This window comes from Triticum aestivum, chromosome 5A (genome assembly GCF_018294505.1).
Source record: "Triticum aestivum cultivar Chinese Spring chromosome 5A, IWGSC CS RefSeq v2.1, whole genome shotgun sequence".
NCBI lineage: Eukaryota > Viridiplantae > Streptophyta > Magnoliopsida > Poales > Poaceae > Triticum > Triticum aestivum.
The window spans coordinates 480,108,049-480,114,808 of record NC_057806.1 but is presented as its reverse complement, the minus strand read 5'-3'; the positions used below and the strand labels follow the sequence as shown (position 1 = coordinate 480,114,808).

General features: G+C 42.2%; 1 long non-coding RNA gene across 1 annotated transcript; it reads left to right on the top strand.

The window, feature by feature from the left end:
* The first annotated feature begins 615 nt into the window (after window positions 1–615).
* LOC123107264 (uncharacterized) lies at window positions 616–4,406 on the top strand. The gene is made up of 5 exons (XR_006451628.1): window positions 616–1,033; window positions 1,773–1,847; window positions 2,021–2,285; window positions 2,536–2,620; window positions 4,090–4,406. It is a non-coding gene; the product is annotated as an uncharacterized lncRNA (long non-coding RNA).
* The last annotated feature ends 2,354 nt before the right edge of the window (window positions 4,407–6,760 follow it).

The following is a 6,760-nucleotide window of genomic DNA, read 5'->3' as shown; positions in this document are numbered from 1 at the left end:
GAAAGCCTTTTTCGGTAAATTCTAATGGAAATGGTAAACACACAAGAGGTGTAAGGTATAGGATCATTACAATACATTTCTCCCATGACGATCTTTAATCTTATGGAAACGATCAAGAATCACTTTATAAGCAATTTCGTCCAGCAGTCCATTTTCCACGAAGCAAATTAGGCTATGGCTCAAATAACACTACACCACGGTAGAGGTTAGGTGACACACTTTTGTTGGCAAAGGTCTATTAATCTCTACAGGAGATATGTCACCGTAGCTTTGAAGCTTTGTAATCAGATCATTTGTCGGCCAATGTACATCATAATAGACACACTATGTGCCGGAAATCATGCAACGACAATGTATATGTCGGCAACCACTCAGTGACATAGCATCTGTCGGTAGATGTGCACATCCTGATAGTTTTTATGTCGGCGTAGGTATGTGCTTAACGACATAATATATGTCGGCGTAGCTAGGATGTATGGACACAGATTAAGTGTCGGCGTATGTGGACACGTGTCAAGCAAGGAAAGGCCAAACAATTGCCGCGTGAATTAGGCGCGAGAGCCCAAAAATTTCAGTGCGGCCGGCCTAGTTTTCAACCCCAAAGGAACCCGTAGCCTCACATCCACTCGCGTTAACCCTATCCACTCTGCCCCTGCACCCAACTTCCGCTGCGGCCGTTCTCGGGGTCTCCGTCCTCGGACCTGTCCCTGCCGCCACCGGCGGCCATAGCCCCGAGCTCCCGGCCTCCTCCATCGCCTACCTTCCTTTGTCCCTTCGCTGCCCGAGTCCCCACCGCCGGCGGTGAGCATAACCCAGATCCCCTAACCACATCGATGCATGCCTTCCCTAGTGACGCGGCCACCGACAGCCCCGTCCACCGGGGCCTTCACCGACCACCGCTAGCCCTCTCGAAGGACCAAGACAGCGCCCTCCACTTCCTCCTCTCGGGGAAAGATCCTTCCTATTCTTCCTCTCTGGAAGGACCAAGACAGCGCCCTCCTCTTCTTCCTCTCAGGGAAAGATTCCATATGTGGTATGTTGCATCGCAGGAAAAATTATCTTCTGCCATCTCATGTGCCTGCCTAGTTGGTTATATCTATTAGTTTGGTCTGACAAGCTCTTGTCTGTTATGTGATGCTTTATTTCTCTAAAAATGTTGTGGATCTGAAAATTTTCAGTTACTCTATTATGGATCTGGTTTAACTCTAATGTTGATGCACTATTGTTGTCATTGCAGACTATTAATGCATTTAGTTCTCTGTGAAAATTTTCAGCTACTTTATTTGGTTAATTGTGTTGTGCGACTATTTTGTTAGGCATCCAGTAATACTTCTGTTGGTGCGTGAAGTTCAACAAAATATTATAAAAGTGAACCTTGATTTTAATTTGGAGACACAAGAAAGACACTGGCATATAAAATGTCATCGAGACAATGGCATATATATGTCATTGTGAAAATGAATGGACATGTAGGAAATTGTTGGTCTGGTGTCCTGTTTTAACACTTGTTTGAAACATCTGAATATTACACCCTAAATCCTATGTAAACCTTGGGAACTTATTATCACTGGATCTTATTGTTGCCATGTAAGCTTGATTGCTGATCTACAACATGGTTATGCTTTATGTCATGTCTTCACCTTTGTTTGGCCAATCTGAATAGAAGAACAAAAACACAACTCCCTAATCCTTTAGATTCAGTATGTGGCTCCATGCAAGTTTATCACTGGCATATAATTATATGATGATAAGCTTCATTGTTTTATTTTCAGCTTGTGCTAGAGGCATGCCGCTGGCACCGTTGGGCCCTCATTTATGTTATACAAGCCATTTGAGGATATGACGTGGTAAGTCAGCAAATGGAATGGATGGATCCATCATTTTGCCATCCTGATGCTTGTCCAGGATTTCCTTTTTGTTAACCAGTTCAACTAGTCCATCATTTTAAACTAGGCCCGAGAAATGAAGGTTCAGTTTATCACAAACAATTTTAATATGTATCACCTTACTATCTTGGCAGATGAGCTATTTTTCAGTCAACGCGTGGCGAGTCCACTTGGAACTGAATAGGCACTGGTTCTTCTTCTTACTCTCCATGAGCCCCTTATACTACTGCTATGGTTTATGTGCCTACTTTTAACTCTCTAATCTGAAATTGGGCTGCTTTGTTTCAGCTGATCTGATAGTGTGGGTGGGATATACAGAACAACCTTGAGATGTGTCTGCGACCAATCCACATTCGGCACAACTCCCACAACTTGAACACCAAGCTCTTTGCCATTTAAGTACGTATCTGCACCCCAAATGGCTTATTTCAAAGTGTAGAGCGTAGTTTGCAACTGAATGGCTCAGTTTGTCCTGTGATTGCGTCATGTGTAATTTAAATTCACTACTACCAACACTAGCCGTTGTAACTGTGGCTCACTGGTTGTATTAGGAAATGCTCTGCTAATGTTTGTGCAACTCATGACCGGTATTTGAATCAATTCACTGGGCATTACGTAATAGCTGAACACCACTTTTATTTTATGGTAGATGGTTGAGAGAATAAACTGGATGGATGACAAATCCGAGAAGGGCATTGAACAAAGTGTAGGTATCATGGTCAATTATCTCTAAGGTATTCCTTTAGCCTTTTAGTGTGTTTAGAAGTTACAAGATGACATGATTTGTTTCTCTGTATGTAGGATCTATCTGCATGCATACTATATTTATCGGCTTTATTCATACTGATGTCTTGCCAAAGCAACTATGTATTAGAACAGAAGCAATAGGGGCCTGAACCAATAGGGGTCTTCCCAAAGCCAACCAATCCAGTTTACGCATCCATTTGGCCAAGCTAATTGGTTGCAACGTGAATGAAAATAGGCCAATGATTGCAGCGAGAGATGCCTTGCTGATTAGTAGTATGCGGTTGTCCATGAGCGTCTCCCTTTTATAGGTATTTGACTGTTAGACAATTTATATACATGTCCATGCATGGGTCTGTTGAATTTTTTCCTAGAGTTCAAAGTGATCCCTTGGTATGCGTTTGTATTTCTATGAAATATGATCCTGCTGTTTTTTAGGAAAAATATTCTGGTGTCATAAGTCTAGATGCTTTTGCTGGTATCCAGATCTTTGTTGGCACGGCTGCACCTCTTTGGTTACCTAGCATGGCAATGCAACATAAGCCTACATGGTATTGTTGTACATAACATGATGATAGATGTTGACACTAAGCGCACATATTTTGGTACTTAGTCGTCCATGCATGATTTATTATAGTTAAAATTCTATTGTAGGTGCGAACCAACATGTGATTGGGTGGTTAGGGGTAGGGTGCGCGTGCGTGCGTTTATATGGATACGTGTATGTGCGTATGTATGAGCGTGTGTGTCTGCACTATGTTGAAAACAAATGTATTGTAGGCATGCTTTATTTTTAAAAAGAATGCGAAGAGAGATACTTCATTAGATAAAATAAGTATCTCCTAATATCATTGTCGTCACTATAAGTTTGATTTGTATAAGTGCAAATCTACTTGGTAGAGCTATTCTTTTTGTGAAACCCATGTCTGAGTTAAACATGACGCACTAAGCAATACAGACTGTATTATGATAGAACGCTAATGTTCGGACTATCTATTTGGTAGAGCTAGTATTTTTTTTAAATCCACAGGGCACATCAAATAGGAGTCCAGGCTGTTTTTTTCTTTCACATGCTAGGGCGCTTATCTTGTGCGTGGGGGGTTAGGTGCCGGACTCTTCTTTTGTTTTTCCGTACTGGACGCTTCCTCTTTCCCGTGGGAGGTTATGTAGCTCTTAATCATGAAAATCTAGAGAGGTTGCGAAGGAGTTTGTCTTTTCTTCAGTGAATGCTTATGTAATAGACTATAAAATAAGCTACTGGGTTGTATGATCTCTGTTTCAGATGGTCAATACCTTCATTGTTGATAAAACTGCAAGCACATGAACATAGTTCTGTATAGTACCATGTGAGCCGTTGATATCATGAGGATTTATTGATTGACTGTGTTAATCCATAAATGAGTTTTGAACAACTTGAGCTGATTACACTTTCTTGACAAATTTTTGTCAAAAATTCCAGGTACTTAGCCAACTGGTGCACATGGACGTGATGACTTTGCAGCGTTTATGGACCAACCAACTTGTAATCATGGATCTTATGTGTTGTAGACCATTTGGTGATTTGGTTATTTTGGAGCTTGCATTTTGTGCATGTGGATACAGACTTGTGTGTACTGGATCATCTAGTTGAAGTTTCTCATACCAGCAAATAATGCTATCTTTTTGTGACTTGTGTGTTCTGGGTGATTATTAAGATGGTAAAAACTATGCTTTGTCAAGATTGATGTGTTTGTCAACTTGTGTTCAATGTATATGAACGTTTGTGAATATATTTCATTGTTGTACAATATGTGTTCATCTTGAACCTGCTTCTGGATGTGGGGATAATAATTGAATCTGTTTAGAGCTTGTATATATTGTTTGGCTGCACATCACTTTACCAGCAATTTATTAGTCGGCAAAAGCACTATCTGTCAGTGTAGGTAGGGCGTATGTTGATAGACTATTTGTTGGCATAGATATGGTGTACGTGGCTAATAAAGTGTCAGCATAGGTAGGGTATATGTGGACACGCTATCTGTTGGCATAGATAGGGTGTATGTTGTCTGATAAACTGTCGGCATATGTAGGGTGTATGTGGACATACCATCTGTCGGCGTATGTAGGGTGTATGCTGACTGAAAATGTGTTGGGAAGTAAATAACTGTCGGCAATACCTTTGCCCACAGCAAGTCCTCCGACTCTTTCATCTTCTGTCAGCATTTGTGTTAGCTACAACTTAACTGTCGGCAAAGGTACCCTATGCCGACACATTGGTGTGTCACGGAAGCTCTACCGTGGTGTAGTGTAATCATCATCAATTTTGTTACGCAAAGCACCCTTCACAATCTTCATAACTGAAAAACATCCTACTAAAAATTTAACCAGAAAAGTTGGGGGTTCATCCGTCCAAACAGTGGGAGGATTAACACGACCCCAATTAGCTAGCTCATGAGCAACTACATTTGACTCCCTATTACAATGTTCAATAGTCACCTTCCTGAAATCACATAAGATGAAACGACAGTCTTCTAAAATAAGAGCTGCTACCACCGAGTGTCCTTCGTTTTGATTAAGTGCCTCCACTATGATGATGTTATCCATTCATACCAGGATGTTTGAACATGCAATGCTCTGCCCCAATTTCAGACCCTCGAAGAGTGCGGCAGCCTCCGCTGACACCAAGTCTACCACATGTTCCTGTTTTGCCGATGCCGCCGCAAGGAACTTCCCTCTGTGATCACACACTACCATACCACAGGAGCCCGAGTAATCACCATTGGAGAAAGTAGCTTTTCTCACTGCTCGATTATAATTCAAGGTTAGCGCACAAATTGTTGGAGTTGTTCTTCCTAGAGGTTGAACCTCCTCGCCTTGGAACATCTGCCACCTCTGCCACCACAGGTACCAACAGGTTGCAGCCAATAGTTCTTGGAGGTTAACCGCTTCTACGTATGGTCGCTAAAAAGACTCGTCGCACAGCAGAAATTCCATGATAGCTGGTGATAACCCACAAGTATAGGGGACCAATTGTAGCTTCTTTCGATAATTAAGAGTGTCGAACCCAACGAGGAGCTAAAGGTAGAACACATATTCCCTCAAGTTCTATCGACCACCGATACAATTCTACGCACACTTGACGTTTGCTTTACCTAAAACAAGTATGAAACTAGAAGTACTTTGTAGGTGTTGTGGGATAGGTTTGCAAGAATATAAAGAGCACGTAAATAAAAACTAGGGGCCGTTTTAGGTAAAGAAGCAATAAAGTTAGTATAGCAGCTGTGGAAAAGTGGTGGTAGGAGTTGTGAAATTGTCCCTAAGCAAGTGACTACTTTACTAGACCGATAGCAAGTTTTATGTGAGAGAGGCCACTGCTAGCATGTCATCTCTGACTTGGAATTCTATGCACTTATGATTATAACTATTAGCAAGCATTCGCAACTACTAACATTCATTAAGGTAAAATCCAACCATAGCATTAAGATATATTGGTCCCCCTTCAATCTCGTATGCATCAACTTATATGCTAGGTTGAAGCTTCTGTCACTCTTGCCCTCCAATACATAGTCCTATCAACATACAACTAACCCTATGGTGTGATCCATGTGCACGCTCATATGATGGGCACCATAGGAAAGCAACATAACCACAAGCAAATTAAACCAATCATAGCAATTCACCAATTACCGATAGGACAACGAAAATCTACTCAGACATCATAGGATGGCAGCACATCATTGGATAATAATATGAAGCATAAAGCACCATGTTCAAGTAGAGGGTACAGCGGGTTGCAGAAGAGTGGACCACTATAGATATATGGGGGAAGGTGATGAAGATGTTGGTGATATGACGGAGGTGTTGGTGTAGATCGTTGTTGCGATGATGGCCCCGGCGGTGTTTCGGCGCCACCGGGAGAGAGGGTGAGAGAGCCCCCCTTCTTATTCTTCCTTGACCTTCCCCCTAGATGGGAGAAGGGTTTCTCCTCTGGTCCATGGCCTCCATGGCGGCGGAGGGACGAGAGCCCCTCCGAGATTGGATCTGTCTCTCTGTTTCCTTCTATTTCTGCGTTCCCCGATTCTGCCCTTTCACCGTTTCTTAAATTCCCGGAGATCCATAACTCCGACTGGGCTGAAATTTGGACACGATTT